The sequence below is a fragment of the Tenrec ecaudatus genome, chromosome 7 (assembly GCF_050624435.1).
Source record: "Tenrec ecaudatus isolate mTenEca1 chromosome 7, mTenEca1.hap1, whole genome shotgun sequence".
NCBI lineage: Eukaryota > Metazoa > Chordata > Mammalia > Afrosoricida > Tenrecidae > Tenrec > Tenrec ecaudatus.
In genome coordinates this window covers 19,264,905-19,284,127 of record NC_134536.1, presented here as the reverse complement: position 1 = coordinate 19,284,127, position 19,223 = coordinate 19,264,905, and the positions used below count along the sequence as shown (strand labels likewise).

At 46.0% G+C, this 19,223-nt stretch overlaps 2 pseudogenes; one reads left to right on the top strand and one right to left on the bottom strand.

The window, feature by feature from the left end:
* Window positions 1-8,283: 8,283 nt before the first annotated feature.
* On the bottom strand, window positions 8,284-9,505 carry LOC142452652 (heme oxygenase 1 pseudogene; annotated as a pseudogene).
* Window positions 9,506-12,358: 2,853 nt separating this feature from the next.
* LOC142453158 (interferon-induced transmembrane protein 1 pseudogene) lies at window positions 12,359-12,733 on the top strand (annotated as a pseudogene).
* Window positions 12,734-19,223: the final 6,490 nt, after the last annotated feature.

Here is a 19,223-nt window from a genome sequence, read left to right as displayed (position 1 = left end):
CCTGGTCGCCAATCCCGCTTTGTTTGGAGGAGCTCTCAGAGTATGCGGGTGTCCCTGTCGGCCATCTTCCCCCTCTCCGCTATTTTGTTTCTATAGCTGTCACTTGAAGGACAGGAGGGAGGTAGAGAGAGACTGGAATCCTTAATTTCTCTGCCTCTCTCTAGGTTTTCAAAGTAATAAGCACTGCCGCCACAAGGTGGGCGGCCAAGTGGGCAGAGGTTCGTGTCTTTCTTCGGTGTGCGGTGCCTCGTGCTTACCCTGTGTCATCTGGCAGGCTGGGGCCTGCATCATTCTCCATCCATGATCCAATTTAGCCCATGAGAACTTTGCCCCCTGTCTGCGTACCTAGAGGCTTCTGCTTAAGAGGGCTCCCCATTTTCTTCCTGACTGGAGATCACAGTGGGCTCCATTGCTAGAGCATCTGTGGGGAAACAAAGTAATGGGCCTGCTAATATGCTTAATGGCTTCAATAGCATTGCAAACTAATGCGCTTAACGTTCATTTCATTCATAGTTGCCCTTGGCATTGTGGATGGCAAGACCATGCATTATGTGGAATTAAAAAAAAAAGGACTCAAAGTTGTCATTATGAGTCTGAACTAAGAGAGTGAAATATTAGAAACGTATTATATAACTTCAACTCAACTCCATCTTCATATGGGAAAAGAAGCAGTCAACCAGGAGACTGTTGGTGGCTGAAAGGGCTCTTACTGGGGTGCAGACGAAGAAGAAACCCTGACACGCTGTGTCAAGTGGCTGGGTCTGCAAGAGAAATAGAGGACAGAAGACAATGACAACAAATCATGGGACTTCTCAATGTTCGGGATGGCCCGAAGAGAGTCCAGCCACTCCAGCCCCCGAAGGTCCACGCTCATCCTTTAACTTCCCATCTAACTGAAACCATGGGCTCTACTACATCCATCCGATATCATCTTCTTTGAGTTTTTTCCTTAGAATGAGTTTAGTTCATCCATAGATTTTGAGGTTTATTGTCAAAGGAGAAAAATAGAAATGAGAGCGGGGGTTGGATGCTTTTCTATCAGCAACTAAATGGAGCTTCATTGGAAAAGATCATTCTTCACACTGTAGTTCAGCAAGATGCGTCCTCTTCTTTATTTATTTTAAAAATTTGTATTTAATAAATCATTGTATTGGGGCTCATACAACTTTTATCACAATCCATACATACATCAATTGAGCAAAGCACCCCTATACATTCGTTGCCCTCGTCATTCTCAAAATTCGCCTTCCACTTGGGTTCCTGGAATCAGCTCATTTTCCTTTATTCCCCCTCCCCCTCCCTCCCCCCTCCCCACTTTCCATGAACTCTTAATAGTTTATAAATTATTATTTTATCTTATCTCACACTGCCCGGTGTCTCCCCTCACCCACCTTCCTATTGCCCATCCCCCAGAGAGGAGGCTACACATAGATCCCCGAGATCCATTCTCCCTTTCTACACCCCCTTCCCTCCCGGTGTCTCCACTCTCACGGCTGGTCCTGAAGGGTCCATCCGTCCTAGATTCCCTGTGTTTCCAGATCCCTACTGCACCTCTGGTCTAACCAGGTCCTCAAGGCAGAATTAGGATCATGATAATGGGGCGGGGGGGGGTGGGGGGGCGGGGAGGAAGTGTTCAAGAACTAGGGGAAGGTTTTGAGTTTCATCGTTGCTACACTGAACGCCGAGTGACCCATCTCCTCCCCATTACCCCTCTGCAAGGGATGTCCAGTTGTCTGCAGATGGGCATTGGGTCCCCATCACGCACTCCCCTCATTCACGATGATGTGATTCCCCCCCACCCCACCCGGCCTTTGTTGTTTGAAACCTGGTCCCCTCGGCCCTTCATGGTCACACATGTTGGTGTGCTGCTTCCATGCTGGCTTTGTTGCTTCTGAGCTAGATGGCCACTTGTTTACTTTCAAGCCTTTAAGACCCCAGACGTTATATCTCTCAATAGCTGGCGTCCCCTTCTTAAGATGAAAGAGCAGTTGCAGAAACTGACTTAATGACCCCTATTTTGTGGCATTCACAGTTACTAACCCCGATGTTTAGGGTTGTATTTGCATAGACAGACAGTGCAGAGAGTGTTTCCTATAGCCAGAGAGAGAGAGAGAGAGAAAGAGAGAGAGAGAGAGAGAGAGAGAGAGAGAGAGAGAGAGAGAGAGAGAGAAAGAAAGAAGAAGAAACTCAGTGGGAGGCAGCTGTGTCAAGTGAAGATCCCTAATTTGTCCAAAGGTCTGAAGCACAAAGATGCTATTTAAATTTTTTCATAATCAAATGTAAGCAGTAGAGGTGAAAAGACAAATGGGTAAAATCTTACCGGCCATATTGAAATAGATTTGGAAGTTTGAAAATAATGGAGAAGTACTCTGTGCTCAGTGTTTTAGAATGCTGTATTTAATCCTCTAAATTGCATATGAAAATACCATGGGCGAGTTTATAGGTGAAGAAAAACATGCCAGGTACTTCTGCTAACAAAGAGGAATGGGAGGAGACTGCGTTCTGACCTTCGTTGAGGGTGTGAATCAGATCACACTGTTTCCTGGTTATCTTAGTTACTGTACTTACAGTGGAAGTAAGGAATGATATGCTACCGCTGAGAGAAGAAAGAACACTGATTCGGGAGTGGCCTGGGAAAAGCCTGACTGATTAAGATCAGTAGGAGGCTAACGCGTCCTGGAAACATCTTGCCAGAATCTCTAGGTCATATGCGCATAAATAAGATACAGTCCAGGAGTGGAGAGTTGATTAGTACGTTTGGGTGAAATTTGACTGTACCCGGTTACTCCCACCAAACAGGGTGAAGACACTGATAGGATCCACCTGTGAGTAATTGTGACCAGGCATCCCTGCAAATCCATCTGTGATAGGTAGGTTTATTGTGCCAACCTGGCCAATGAACACATGTGGGATTAATTGAAAGGAGGAGAGATAAATGGCTCGGCGAGCCTCGCCTTTCTTGTCTCTTGCTCTTTGATGATGTGTGCGGCTGCCTTAGCTTGTTCTCTACCTCAATTTGCAAGCTATGCTACCTGTGGGACACCTAACTGGTGGACTATGTGGCTGTAGTTTGAGTTTCCTTCAACACCTGCTTCCCCACGCTACTGGAGTATACATCGCTTGAGCTGGGGACTGTTGGACCCTGCCATCTGGCTGACTGTTGGTGACCTGCCTTGCTGATTGCTGCCTGCGGCCAGGTAGCAGGAATTGCTCTACAGACGACTACCCAGAGGCCCTCAAGACTTGAAGGACTGCCAGTGTATTAGCTGTCTCACAGAAGTGAATTGTACTGCTTTATAGATTAATCAACTGTGTATTTCTTATGTTATGAATCCACTGAGAAGCAGGAGGTGTGGTCCCAACACTTGCAAGCTCCAGGAGTGGAATACATCTTCATACCCGGCATCCGGCTTACCCACGTCCATGTTTGACCTTCAGACTTTGGACTGAACTACACCCACCGCTGGGTGAGACATCGCCTCAAGCTTCAGTGAGTTCTGTGGGACACTTCCGTGATTCTCAGAACCCAGAGATGTGACGGGAGGAGTGGGGAGGGGGTATTATCTTGCAAGAGGAAGACTTTGGTATTGATTCGGAGGAGTATTCTGGTTGTATTCCTTCTCCTGGCAGTTCAGGGTGCGATCAGCAGTCTGTGCAGTACAATCCAGATGTGTCCATTCTCCTTCAGTCTTCCTTTCTCAGAGCCCAGCAGTCGGATGCATTGGAAGTGATTAAGAATACCATGGGTTGGGTCAGGAGTACTTTGTTCATCGATGTGACATTTCTACTTGTTAGGATTTCAACGTGGTCTTTTGCCAAATACTGCATTTGTCCAGTATGTCTGCTTCCACTGGGTTGATATTGATCCAAACAGAATGAAATGCTTGGGGACTTTAATTCCTTACCATTTATCATGATATTTATGGGCCCAATTTTGAAGATTTTAATTTTCTTCTCATTCCATTGAAGTTCTAGCCATGGAAAAATCAAGCAGGAGGACCATCTCTTTTTCATGAATATTATAATACATTGAAAGCAGAAAATCACCAGTGGCTTTTGTCCAATGAGAGGAGCTCTGGTGGCAGAGCTGGTGGCCTTGGGTTGCGTTCTACAAGGTCAGCAGTTTAAAAACACCAGCCTCTCTGAGGGGGAAAGGCGGGGTTTTCTACTCCAAGAAGGGGTTGCAATGTCAGAAACTCAAAGGTGCAGTCCTACCCTGTAATGGTCCTTGTAAGGGTCACTATGAGTCAGCATTGACTCGATGCTCGTGAACTTTGCTTTGTTTTTTATCAAAAGGACACGGGTCTCACCATCCTTACCTTTAAGGAGCATTCCAAGATAGATTTGTTGATTGTTTCATTAAATATTTATTAATAGGTGTAAAGGATGGGTGTAAATTGAACCACAAAAAGACTTTCATATCCCTTGAGTAGACACTGATGTTGAGTTGATTTAGAGTCATATTGACCCTATAAGACAGAGAATAACTGTCCCATAGGATTTTCGATGTTGTTGATTTTTTAAAATTAGTTGGGAGTTAATACATACATCATTCCATAGATCAATCACATCAAGCATAATTGTACAATTGCTACCATAATCAGCTGCTAAAGATACCTTTTCTCCCTGGACTCCTTGACACTGTCTCTCTTTTACCCCCACCCTGTAGCCCCCCTCAAAAAAACCACCCTTATTTTCTGTCCTACGTGCTGTCCCTATAGATTCATAATCCTGCGTTACAGATACCAGAACACAGAAAACCATGTCACACAACCTCAAGAGGGTGACCCCCAGTGGTGTAACACCTCTGAGATACACCCTAATATGAACAAACAAAACTGTTGATTCTTCTGGCAGGTATTTCCACTCTTCTTCACCAGCACCATAATCCCATGCATCCAGTCCTCTTCAATCTTCCTTGTTCAGTGTCCAATGTCACATGAACATGAGGTCATTGAAAGTACCGTGGCTTGGGTCAGTCCCACCTTAGTCTTCCAAGCAGTGTGCATGCTCTTCAATGCTTTAAAGACGTCTTGGGCAGCAGATTTAGCCAATGCAAGGCATTGATCTCTTGACTACTGCTTCTATGAGCATTGATTGTAGGCCCAGGGAAGGGAAAATCCTTGACCCTTTCGATCTTGTCTCCGTTTATCATGCTGTTACCTACTGATCCAGTTGTGAGGATTCTGGATTTCTTTACATTGAGTTGTAATCCATGCCGAAGGCTCTAATCCTGCATTTTTATCAGGAAGCGCTTCAAGGCCTCCTCACTTTTAGCAAACAAAGTTGTGCCATCTGCGTGTCCTGAAGCTGTTCTTCGTCATATAATCCAGCTTCTCTGATGATTTACTTTCCATACAGACTGAGTAAGTATGGTGAGAGGACATAACCTTGTCACCCTCCTCTGCTGTTCGTAAGCCATGCAGTATTCCCCTGTTCTGGCCTCACCACGACCCCTTGGTTCACGAATAGCGTCCACACAAGCACAATGAGGTGTTCTGCGACTCCCATTCTTCTCAAGGTTTGGTGCCATCTCCTGACAACCTGATTTATAACGGAAAGAAATGTTGCCCGGTCGTGTGCCATCCTCATGACTGGTGGTATATCTGATCCCATTGTGGTGACTACTGTGACTGTCCGTCTCATTGAGGGTTACCCACCCCCCCCACACCCCCCACACACACCCTGTTCAGAGCCTCTGCATTACCAAACCATGTCCTTTTTCAGTGATTGCTCTTTCTAGATGATTTACCCAAAGTAAGTGAGCTAGAGTCTCATCTTCCTCACTGTGGGAAGGGTTGGGTTTATCCTTGTTTCTAAGATGGACGTGTCTGTTCCCCTGGCAGTGCAGATTCAAGACTGTCTCCAACACGACAGCTCACATGCACCAATTCTTCTGCCTCCTTTGTTCATTGTCCAGCTGTGATAAGCATATGAGGTCATTGAAAGGACCATGGCGTGAGTCAGGTACACTGTAGTCCTCAAAAATGACATGCCCTCTTTTTAAAAACACACAATAGGGACGTCATTAGAAGCTCTTTAAACTGCTTCCATACAGCTAGCTGGGAGATCGATCCAAAGCCTGACCAGGCACGTTTTTAAGAACACATGGATTCCGTCGGGGGCTTTGCAAGGATGGCTTTGTAGTAGTTGGGGACCCATGATAGCACGTAGCTAACCATTTCTCTAAATGAATTATGCAGGAAACTATACAGCTGGAAAGCAGGAACATCCGGGACTGCCGTAGAAAAACTGGACTAGAGGGAGAGACAGAGACTGTCTACTATTCAATTATGTTTGAAATCTCAGAAGAGATTCGATAGCAGAGCCTGGTCGTACATATTTGCCCACTGATTATATTTAGAGTGTTATTTCGTTGAATCACAATGCTGTAGGTTAGGCAGTGATGGGAGAAGCGATTGATCATCTTTGTTGTACAAGGTACTTTCCTGGGGTGGAGACTAATTTAGCTTCATCCCTCTGCAGGTATTCTGTTTTCCTGAAATCCATCCCACAGGCACAGGTTAGACAGGACTGAGGCGGACGTGCTTGGAATAGAAGCCACACAGTCAGAAGAAAATATGCTATGCCCTTGTTTTGTTTTTTTCTTGGAAAAATAAAGATAATATTTATAGCCTCCACTCCCCCCAAATATCAATTCCATTCAACAGAAACATTATTCCATAATGCACAATAAAGTCACATTGCTTTTACCGAAGGTAAGTCCGGGCCCATCAAGGCAGCCATGGTGATGTATGGCTCTCTCCTGCACTTCCTGTACCACGAGGCAAGCCGAAGCTCTTGTGCAAATAACAAGAGTGACTGAAGGGAGTCTAAGCCCTCAGAATGAGCATATGCCAAGAAATAAATCTGATTCATAGCAACAGAGACATGTTTCATTTTATTTTGTTTTTCCTGAAATTTGACTTAAAACCTGAGGATGGAGTTCATCTGAAGTTATTGGGCTAACGTTTCCATTTGGGAGTTCCGGACAGTAGATACTCTCCCTTCTCAATTATTAGAAAGACAACACAAGATCCCAGGTGGATATTGCAGAATCCAGTTGAGATCACAGTGACTCTCCAAAGCCAAGCCTTGGGGTTCAACCATCTTAAAGGTCAAAACTAGAATCAGCAAGGATGCCTGCACTCAAGTTACGGTACTTGTCACCAGCTATTTAAAATGCTCAGGATGGGTCCTACGTTGTCTGGCTCTTCTCTCTGCACTGTTTGTTTGTTTGTTTGTTTTTCTTCCGTTCAACTATAGTTCTTTCCCTTCACTCTCATTTCCACTTTTCTTCTCCTCATTTCTCCTCCCCCCTGACCCCATCCTATTTTGGCTGATCTAAATAGTTCATTTTAAGATGTGAAGAAATTACAGAGTTTAAAATGTTATGAACTTACAGGAAAGCAGTTTCACAGTCCCACTAGAAGCCCTACCTATAATCAGTCATGGAACTAGCTGTTCTGTGGCCAGAACAATTATCTTAAGGTAATTATCATGGGACTTTAACATATTTGCTTGGTTCCTATTATGGGCCACGCACTGACTTACAAGCATTAATGTATTTAATCTTTATATCGATCCATGATGTATCATCCCTATTTTGCATATAAGGTAAAGAAAGAGTAGAGAGATTAAATAATTAAGATAAAGAGCTGGGGGAACCAGGATTTGAACAAAGATGCTTGAGTTTCAAAGACAGCTCTCTTAACCAAAAAGGTCCCCAAGGTTTGCACAGGAAATGTTTTTGTATGTGGCGGAGTGTGGAGGTACCTGTGGAGTGGGGCACTGCCGCCATTAACAATTTCACTTAAAACTTACTGTAAGGCTTGAGAAAAGGAAAGATGCTCAACTTTATTAATTGAAGAGCGAGAAATTAAATCTCAATGAGATAGTTATGCACCTCACATTAACATCAGCCATTAAGGAACATTTATGAGGATTTGGAACATGAATATTATTAATCTTCTGGTGGGAATAAGATGCTAAAGTCTTTCCACCATTTTTATTCACAAGGTTATACTCAGCCTGGTTTTGCTGTCAGGCTTATGCGCATTTCATAAAATGAGTCTGTGAGTTTATCATCTTTTTCAATATTCTAAAAGAGTTTGTATAGAATTATTGTAAACTCTTCTCTGAATGCTTGGTAGAATTCTCTGATGAAGCTGTCTGGTCCTGGAATTTTTGTTATTATTTATGTGTGTGTGTTTAATGATCTGAATTGTTCTGTTATGGATCTGTTGAGGTTTTCTAATGTCAAACTTTTTTTTTACATCTCTTGGCAAGTTTATGTAAAAAATCACCATGGCACACAGGACAGTGGTCATGGCCTTGTCAGTGGGGCCTGTGCCCTGGGCTTGGAGGCTGCTCTGCTGCAGGAACAGGGGTGGAGGGGCTCCCCGCCCACTCAAGAGGCCGCTGTCTCCGGGCTGGAGATGCTTTGGGATGAGTCAAATGCCCGGTGCCTTCCTCTTTCACAGAGAAGGGGGCCACAGGGGAGGGCAGAGACATGCCCATGGTAGAGAAGCCAGCCGGGTTTCCCCTTGGCTGGACAGAGTTCATGGCCCGGGAGTCGGCGCGCCCGCCTTTAGATGGCGTACAGCCCTACAGCCACCGTTGCCACCAGGAAGCTGAGCGTCAGGACCCAGCGGAAGACTGGAGACTGAGGGAGGGGACACAGCGCAGCCTTGCTTCTGGGAACCTCGGTGGGGGTGGTCTCTGGCACCCTGGGGCCTGCCCGCCTCTGAAGGCCTGGTGGGTTGGCGGGGCGCTGGTTGGCAGTGTCGGGGTCAGCAGCTGCTGCAGCTCCTCAAACAGCTGAATGTTGAGCAGGAAGGCGGTCTTGGCCTCCTCGACGACCCTGTGCTTGACCTCGGGGGTCATGTCCAGTGAGTTCATGCAGGCGCGGTAGAGCTGCTTGAACTTGGTGGCCTTGGCGATGTTGGGGAAGGTGAAGAAGGCCAGGCCCTTGCCGGAGCTGGGCAGGTCCAGGGCTTTCTGGGCGATCTTCTTGAGGACCTGGCCCCCGGACAGGTCGCCGAGGTAGCGGGTGTAGGCGTGGGCCACCAGCAGCTCGGGCTCCGTGCTCCCCACCACGTGTAGCTGCCGCACGTACCACCGCGTGGCTGCCGTGTAGGGGATGACCTGCTGCCAGTCGGGCCCGTACCAGAAGGCCATGTCCTGCTCCAGGGCGGCTCTGCGGTGCAGCTCCTCCGGGAAGTAGAGGGGCAAGTAGACGGGGTTCTCCCTGTTGCGCTCGATTTCCTCCTCCAGGGCCACATAGATGTGGTACAGGGAGGCCATCACCAGCTTAAAGCTTTCTTGGGTCACCTGGCCCTTCTGAAAGTTCTTCATGAACTCGACATTCTCGGCCTGGGTGTGCACCTCCTTGGTGGCCTCTTTCAGAGCCTCTGACAAGTCCTGGGACGTGCTGTCCGGCTGCGTGCGCTCCTGCGGGCTGCGCTCCATCGGGCCGGCGGTGCGCTCGCTCGGGTGGCTGCTGGGTGGCTGCCGGGTGGCCGGTCGGTGGCTGTGGGGTGGCTCCCGGTGGCTGCCGGGTGGCTGGGCGGTAGCGAGCGCTGACTGTCAATGTCAAACTTTTAAGATAGGTAACTAGTATGTTTCTAGACGTATGTCCACTTATTCTAGGCTTCCAAATTTATTGGCACACAGTCCTTCATGTTGGATGCACTACACACTCACGACAGAGGACCTGATGAGCTATGGGAGGACATCAAGATCATCAGTCATGAAGAAAGCAAAAGGTCAAAATATGCAAAATATACATGCCCATGTTCATTCAATACTACTCACAATAACAAAAAGATAGAGATCATCTAAATGCCTATCCTTGGAAACATGGATAAATAAATCTTGGAACATGCGTGCAATGGAATACTATGCATTGCTAGAGAATAAGGATGAAACTATGTCACAGCTCATTAGGTGGATGGATTTGGAGCTGATTATGCCATTTTCAAGAACACGAAAGGACAAATAGTATACGATACCCTTGTTATAAATGAGAAACAAAAAAAGACAAGAGAAAACACAGGATAAGGTTTTCATACCAAAAGAAACAGTCGACTAGAGGATAGGTGGGCGTTAACTTTAGTGAAGGGGAAGATAGTATTGTACAAAAGGGACAAGAGTGGAAAAAAGGATGAGTTATTGAATACAAAACGATCATCTGAAATGTATGCCCTCATCTGATTCACCAGAAAGATGTTTTAAAATCTAAAATCCTCAATTTTTAATAATTATTACATGTTGAAATAATAACCTTTTGGATAAATAAAAAATTCTTAAACTTTCAAACTATGTTATTACAATGATGACAGCCCCATGTAAGGTGTGTCAGTCGATACGGCTGTTTGTTGTGCTGTGGGGGCTTGAGTGTCGCTGTGACCCAGGGGGCTGTGCCATTGGTCTTTCAAATACCATCAATGTCAGCCAGGTGGACAGGTTTCAGTGGAGCTTCCCGACTAAGAACAGATGAGGCTTAAGGAAGAGGCAGTCTATTATCTTGGGAGCAGCCACTGAAAGTCTTATGAGTGGCGGTGGAGCATTGTCTGATAGAGGGACAGAAGAAGAGCCCCTCAGGTTGGAAGATTCTCAAGTTATGACTGGGGAAGGGCTGCCTGTTCAGAGTAAAATCGACCTTCATGACAAGCACGGGGCAAAGCTTTCAGAACTGTTGCAAGAAGAAACAGCGGCAAACCTCCATTAACAGAGCATGGAAATGATCCAATGTACAACGTGTGACTCTGGGAAATTTGAAAGATGTCACAAATGAAATGGAATTCACAAATATCGATATCTTAGGTATGAGTCAAAAATCACTGCGGTTCAGTTCATTCTGAATCATAGGGACCCTATTATAAAACAGAGTAGAATTGCCCCCTGTGGATTTCCGAGAGTCCTGGTGATGTAGTGGGGCTTAACTTGGGTTGCTAGCCAAAAGGTTGGCAGTTCGAAACCACCAGCCACTCCACAGGAGACAGATGAGGCTTTCTCTTGAAAACTCAGAGGGGCAGTTGTACCCTGTCTTATAACGTCACTACTAGTTGACCCTGGCTCGATGGCAGTAAGCTGAGTTAGGTGTCAGTAAGCTGAAATGGGCTATTGGCCATATTGAATCAGATCAACCTATGGCTCACTATGCCTGGAACGACATATTCAAGAGGAATGTCGACACATTCATCATCCAAAAGAACATGTCAAGATCTGCTTGTTGTCTGTGATAGAATAATATCTATATGACCATAAAGAAGACCAGTTAAAGCAACTATTATTCAGATTTTTCCATCAATCAGTAAAACCAATGATGAAGAAATTGAAAACTTCTGCCAACTTCAGTCTGAAATACATTAATAAATTACTGGTGGTTAGAATGAGAAAGTTGGAAACAAAGTAGTAAGATCATTAGTTGAAAAATATAGCCTTGGTGATAGAAGTGATGCTGGGAATCACATGATGGAATTTTGCAAGACTGGTGAATACTTTTATTCAACGCCAGAAATGGAGGACATGCAGACCCCACCAGACAGAACACGCAGGAATCAAATTGACCCCATCGGTGGACATCGTTAAATGATGGAGAAGCCCACTATAATGTGGGTTTATCTTCTTCCCATTCCAAAGATGACCCAGAATTCATGTAGAATTTTACAGAGGATAATTGAAAAGCAAAAAAAAAAGTTGCAGAAGTACATCAACCAGGAGCTAAAAGAAATTCAAGCCAGAGTCAGAAGAGGGGATGTGGTATGAGTGCTAACGTGCAGAACAAAACCAGAGACCAACTGAGAACAGACCCTCAATTACCCATATGTAAGTTCGGGTTGAAGCTGAAGAAAGCAAATCCACAAGAGTTAAAATACAATCTGGTGTGTATCTCACTTATATTTAAAGAACATTGAACAATGATAACTGAAGGCAAGATGAGATGGAGGCTGGCATCAAGAACATTCCACAGGAAGATAGCAAATGGTCATTAAAAAAGAACGGGAAAGAAAAGACCAAAGTTGTCAGAAGAGACTGAAAGTTGCCCCTGAATGTAGTGGCTAAATCAAATGAAAGACAGGCTGAACTACAGGAGCAGTATATCATCTTTCAAAAGGCAACTCCTAAAGATCAAGTCATGCATTACAATGAAATGTGCAAAGACCAGGGCTTAGCAAACCAAAGAAAGGACGTGTGCAGCGTCTCTTAGGCGGAAAGAAGTGAAGACAAAATTCAGATTCGAGTTGTAGTGTTCAAGGATTAATATGCAAAGTATTATCTGATACAGGAAGTATTTTTAAAAAAGATGAGGCCTTTCCCATTCTGCAGGTCTCTGTGTCCTCACACCCAGGAGATGGCTCAAGAGGAGCTCAAGATGGGGGCACTGTGGACCCCATACCAGGCTGCCCCCATGCAGTCCACCGTGATCAACAACCAGAGTGAACCCCATGTGCCTGACCATGTTGTCTGGCCCCTCTTCGACACGCTCTTCCTCAACTGCTGCTGCCTGGGCTTTGTGGCCTATGTCTACTCCATGAAGTCTAGGGACCAGAAGATGGTGGGCAACATGACTGGGGCCCAGAGCCATGCGTCCAGTGCCAAGTACTTGAACATCTTCTCAGTGGTCCTCGGCCTCCTGGGAATCCTCATCTTCGTCATTCTTCTCGCCACAGGCACAGTGATGAGTTTCCAAGCCCTGTCGCAGATGATGGGCCAGCAAGGCCACTAGCCATTGCACCATGCTGTGTCCTGAACCTGCTGGACGACCTGACCCCTGGCCTGCCTGCTGCCGCTGCTGTCCACAGCCGTTCGTGCATGTATCTCCATCTCTCAGCAAGCTCAATAAAGCGCCCTGGTGTGTAAAAATAGATAGATAGATAGATAGATAGATAGATAGATAGATAGATAGATAGATAGATAGATGGATAGATAGATAGATAGAAAGAATACTATCACTATACCAAAAAGAATTGGTTGACAATCAATCATTTCATGAAGTAGCATATGATCAAGAACTGATGGTACTGAAGGGAGATGTCCAAGCTGCAATGACAGCATTAGCATAAAAACAAGGCGTCTGAAACTGGCAGAATGCAAATGGATAGGATTCAGAAGAGAGGTGTGGATCCAGAAGCACTCGTTTGTCTCTGTCAGGAAAGTTAGCCAACATCTACCTGGCCAACTAACTGGACAATATCCATACTTCCATTCCAAAGACAGTGAGCCAGGCTTCATGTAGAACTTTACTAAGAATAATGAAAAAGAGAGGGGGAAAAAGGGGGTACAGCAGTATATCAACCGGGAGCTGAAAGAAATTCAAGCCAGAGTCACCACAGGGGATATGGTCTGAATGATGTCAGGACTAACATCAGGCAGAGTCTGGGCGGAAGCAGAGGATATCAGTGCTTCTACAGTTTTGGTTTTGTCTTTTAAAAAATCATTTTATTGGGGCTCATGCAACTCTTTTCATAATTCATCCACCCATGCGTTGTGTCAAGCACATTTGTACCTTTGTTGCCATCATCATTCTCAAAACATTTTCTTTCGACTTGAGCCCTTGGTATCAGCTCTCATTTTTCCCCTCCTTCCCTGTCCCCTTCTCCCTCGCGAACCCTTAATAATTTATAAATTATTATTTTTCCATGTCTTACACTGTCTGACATCTCCCTTCACCCACTTTTCTGTTGTCCGCACCACCCCCCCCCCCCGGGAGGAGGTTATATGTAGATCCTTGTAATTGGTTCCCCCTTTCTACCTCACCTTCCCTCCACCCTCCTGGTATCACTACTCTCATTATTGGTCCTGTGGGTTTATCTGTCCTGGATTCCCTGTGTCTCCAGCTCTTATTTGTACCAGTGTACATCCTCTGGTCTAGCTGGATTTGTGAGGTAGACTTGAGATCATGATAGTGAGGGAGGGGAGGCAGCATTAAAGAGCTAGAGGAAAGTTGTATGTTTCATCATTTCTATACTGCACCCTGGCTGGCTCGTCTCCTCTCCGGGACCCTTCTGTAAGGGGTGTCCACTTGCCTACAGATGGGCTCCCCCTCGTTCACAATGGTATGATTTTGGGTTCTAATTACTCTGCATCTTTGGCAGTAATTGTTATTTTCTGGTTGTTGTTGTTTAACTTTGCTATGAATGACGATGTAGTGGGTATCTTGTTTTGATTTCTAGATGTTTCTGTGTGGTTTCTCACCGGCTATTTATCATTTTGTTCTTATGTTGTTTTCCTGGATTCTTCTAGACTGCCTTTCTGGATTCTTTTTGAGAAGCCTAAATATACATCTGTTGAATTCCTCATCAGGGACTTCTATTTCCATTTCTTCTTCAGGATTATTTAGCTCACTTTTTGAAGCCATCTTCTTTGATTTCTTCATATAATTTGTTATTGACAACTCGCGGTAAGGCATGGAGGTGTTCATTGGCAGATTGTATGTTTGTTTCTTTTGTCCTCTTTTGTGTTTGTACTTTGTTTGTTTTGATATAGCCAGCCTTGTGTCTTCTCTTTAGAGTGTTTTTCTTCTTTATATGCTTCTCATCATTGTTTCTTTGTGATTGTATGTGTGACATTGGTGGTGTGTGTTGTCTGGGCATGATTTCCTCTCACTGGGGGGTATGCTGGGTGTCACACATGGGCAAGGTGTCTGTGGTTGGGCTTGTTCGGCTCCCCTTGCCAGATCCAATGGAAGTGAGTAGGCAGATTCGTTCCCTGGGATGACAGGTGTTGTGTTGTTGTGTTGTCAGGGTCCTTTCATAGCCCATTCAGGACTGTGAGGTCCTTCTGGGTTGGTCCTAGCAGTTAGAGCGTCCTCTAGAGGTGAAGGCAGTGCATGTAAATATCCATTTGAGAGTGCTACCCAGCTGGATATGTAGGTCCTCTGTGCTCAGATCGGTGCACCCGTGGGTGGGGAGAATCATGTCTGCAGGAGCTGAATGTGATAGTGCAGCGGGTGGATGCTGGATTGGGCAGTAGGATTTCCTGCTTGTCACTTGGCAGAGATGCAGATGACGTCTGTTGGGATGTGACCGATACTGCTGATGTGGTGTCTGATTGGTCACCAGGCCTGGGCGCAGGGAGCTTTCTGATTGGCTGCTGGGCTATGGTCACTATGAATAGACGCAGTGGCTGGATGGTCAGTGTGGGGATGCATGAGGCATTTGGGTGGGGATGGGGCATGGGGTAGGCTTGGTAGGCATTGCCATCATTCGCTGTTCCAGGAGAATGAAAATGCAGGCTACATACCACCAGACAGGCGTGTGTTGCCAGTCATGAGTGGGTGGGGGGAGGGGGGAAGAGGGTGTTTGGGCTGCATTGTCAAAGGTCAGGGAGAGATGACACACTTGGCCATCAGGAAGGCAGTGGGGGAGGGGGGATGGGAGCATGCTCCTCTGGTCACCAGCATGGAGGCATTACACAGAGTGCAACTGGCCAGCAGGACCTGGACCTAGCCAATGGCAGGGGGAGATGTGCCCAGAGCATGGTTAGGTTGGGGATCTCTGCTCGTCACCTCACAGCTCCTCCCACCTAAATGACCTGGAGCTGCTCATGGTATGTTGTTTTCTGGTTCCTCCCCTGTTCTGTGGTTGCCTGTATCCTAGAATTCTTGCTCCGCTTCCTCCATTCCCCCTCTTTAGGGCTGATTCATGTTCTCCTCACCTCTCTTCACTCCAGGTTTACCCACGCTCTCTTATCTCTGTCTCCTCTCAGGAAGTCCATGAAGTTGCCTTCGTATGTGCCTCACCTGGGGACGCTGCCCCTTTTGTCTCAAGATGGTCGTACATGTGCTGGGCCACTTGGCAGGGCCACTTGGCAGGGCCACTAAATTTCTTCCTTTGCTGTTTGCTTTCAGCTGCTTCTTCCAATCGCTGTTGGATCTAATGCTCCACCCTTCCGTGTACTCCTCAGGGTTCCAAGATTGCCACCCATATCTGTTTCATTAGGTTTTGTAGGTCTTTGCTGTAGAAGAACGTCATGGAGTTTCTGTTTAATGGGAGACGTGAAACTCACCCACTAATGAGAAAATCAGATCGAGAAAGAAGATTTTTTAAAATACAGAGATTTGGGAGAAAGGCAAACTTCTGTTACTAAAAGGAAAGAGAATTTAAAAAGAGAAAAGAATAAAGTGTCTGTACTCTGAACAAGCAAGCAGGGAGAAATTGCTAAATCTTTGGGATTCGGCAATGACAGGTACTTAGTCAACAAGAAGTTTTCTTTTAAATATAATAAGTTATGTAGATGTTAAAAATCCTTCTGAATCGAACCCATAATATTTTAGTAAATCTAGGGTATCCTTTTTTGCTCTATTACCTATAATTTCATTTAAAAAAACAAGCAGTACAGCCCACCATTATTACTGTTAATTAAAACCGTAATGACAATAACTTTACTGATCTGCTGCTGACATATTCCACAGTTAGGACAGTAGAGTAAGCTTGCTTAATTTCTTCACATTTATGTCTGCTAATCTCCAGCATCTGCTCCCTTAACAATTTTAATTAATTGGATGCCAGCAAATATTGGAATTGTTATTAAGATTTTACATGTATTTTTAGTAAAAGAAGTCTTCTCCTTGAATATTTGTAGATGGTTTTGAGGTAATTTTTCATGCCAACCTGGCCTATAAATAGTTGTGGGGTTAATTGAAGGGCAGAGGGATAAATGGCTCGGTGAGCCTCACCTTTCTAGGTCTCGGGTCTCTCGCTTTCTGATGGTTGGACCAGGGTGTAGCTGCCTTAGCCAGTCCCCTGCTATAGCTGGCAAGGCTCACTTCCTGCAAGACATCCCTGCGGAGAAGCCACATGGACCTACCCTGATGCAGCCCTGGGTGCTGCAGCAGCCGTGTGGAGACCCCTGCCAGTGCTGAGATGCTTACACATTCACTGACTCGGCTGTCTTCCTGCAGTCGGCATCATTGCATGTTTTATGAGATGGAGGAGTACGTTGTGGATTGTGTTGGACATATGGGTTAATGGGTTAATGTTGCACTTGTGGGCTTGGGCAGCACTGGGTTGGGATGTCTTCTTGATGCACACTTAACCTTTATATAAAACTCTCGCTTATACCTGAGTTTCTGTGGATTTGTTTCTCTAAAGCAGCCAGACTAACACATTTTCCCCTTTTCCTGAACAAAGCAAATATTTGTTTCAGATACAGAGAAATGAGTCATTCTGTCCTCAATGTTTTCTTGACTCCACACCTCCGACTGAAACTCGTGCTGATTCCAAAGGACGACGCAACCGTGCTGAGGATTGTGCAATGTCTAGTTCTCCTGAAGTATGGCTCATGCACCCAGAGCCTGACAATATGAGTTCTCCACTGTGTTCTCTTCCCCAAGCCGTCATTCTTTTTTTTTTAATTCTCTTTCCTTTTGGTAACAGAAGTTTGCCTTTCTCCCAAACCTCTGTATTTTAAAATAATCTTTCTCGATCTGATTTTCTCATTAGTGGGTGAGTTTTATGTTTCCGTTTTTCTCTCTAAGTTATCCCCAGCCCCAGCCCCTGATTGCCTTGGTGACTCCATTTCTGGGACCCAAGTGTCTGGTCGACAGAGTGTGACTGCTGTGGACCATCCCTTTCTGCCTAGTCACTAAGTTGTGCAAAGGCAGGTGCAGACCCTCCCCAACTGCCGCTCGGCTGTGTTGCAAGGAGGCCCGAGTCAAACAAGACATGCTTCCCCTCCCACCCTACACTGCCCTGCCCTGCCCCACCCCACCGCATGCCTTTAATCCAGAAGCGAACCCATTGCGTACTAGCTGTGGTTCCGGCCATCCTTCCCAAGGGGCTGGCCCGTGTAACTGTCTATCCATTCCTGCCTCCACTTTCTTACTTGTTCCAATCATGCTGGTTTTCATTTCCTTTTCTCTGAGCCCCAGGGGCTACCACACAGAGACCCTTCTCTTTCCTGCTTTGTTTCCACATTGGGTTTTAGCAATCACTATGCGGCTCTGTGAGATCCATGCCACCATATGGGCATTGGTGTTTGAGATACGTAGGCTTGTGTTCTTCAGGACCAGCAGCAGCAGCAGTCAGAGGCTGAGCCTTGGCTGGGGTTTTCGAAGGCCTAGAACTTGAGTGAGCAGCGTTACATGAAGCAGCTAAGAGGAGCACTTTTGGCAGAACACCTACGTAAGTCATCCAGCTTGTCCCATCAGCCCAACACTCCAGAAGCCCCCACCCCCACACACACACCCCGGAAAGAGACTGGTAAGCTATGAAGGTGCCATATGGCGATTCCATGAACGAGCCAAGGAGACACGACTCTGTGCTGCACTGTTCCCAGGATGGATAGTGGATCAGATCTTGCAATCTGTAGGGCTTTCATTGACTGGCTTGCATAATAGACCCCCAGGCTATTTTCTCAAGTCCCTCTTAGTCTGGAAGCTCAGTTGAAACCCATTCAGCATCATAGCAACACCCAAGCCTCCATGAGCAGAGGAGTGGTGACTGCAGTGACAGTGTACCAGCCAGGCATCAAACCTGGCTCTCCCTCTTGGAAGGGGAGGGCCCTACTCTGAAACCATTGAGGCCTCAGCAGCAATGGTGTAGAAATCAGCATAGTAAGGGCTCGTGGGGTGTGTGTGTGTGTGTGTGTGTGTGTGTGTGTGTTGGCTTTCTCATTTGCATCTGACAGTAGCATATCCAGGTAGGGGCAGGACTAGAATTTTACTCATGCAATTTGACTAAGTACCCAACTGCATGCTTCCAGCCCATGCTTATACTGGCTTACAGACTGAAAGAGGTCCCCTCATTATCCCTCATGGTTACGCCTTGGGATACTAACCTCAAGGTCAAGAGTCTAAAACCACCAGCCACTCCTTAGGAGTAAGATGGGGCTTTCTACTCCCATAGAGTTACAGTCTTGGAAACCCACAGGAGTAGCTCTGTCTTGCCCTGTAGGGTACCTCTGAGTTGGAATGGACTCAGATGCTTTTGATTGGATTGGCTTCCATTGGAAGCCAGGCTTGTTGCATGCCCTGTCTGACCCTGGAATTCTCCACTCTTAAATATGCCACTGGCATCGGGGCACAGACCAGACACTCCCCTGGGCCTGGGAAAGCCCTGTTGTGGTGTATAGGTTTCTATTGAGTGAATAATCAGCCCGACGTCCACATAATCGAAAGTAGGGTCACATGAGCCTTTATGCTTGTATCGTCGCTCTCTTTCATGCCCGTGCAGTTTGCTTGTGGCGAGGAACCTTTCTGCCAGCTTGAATGGATG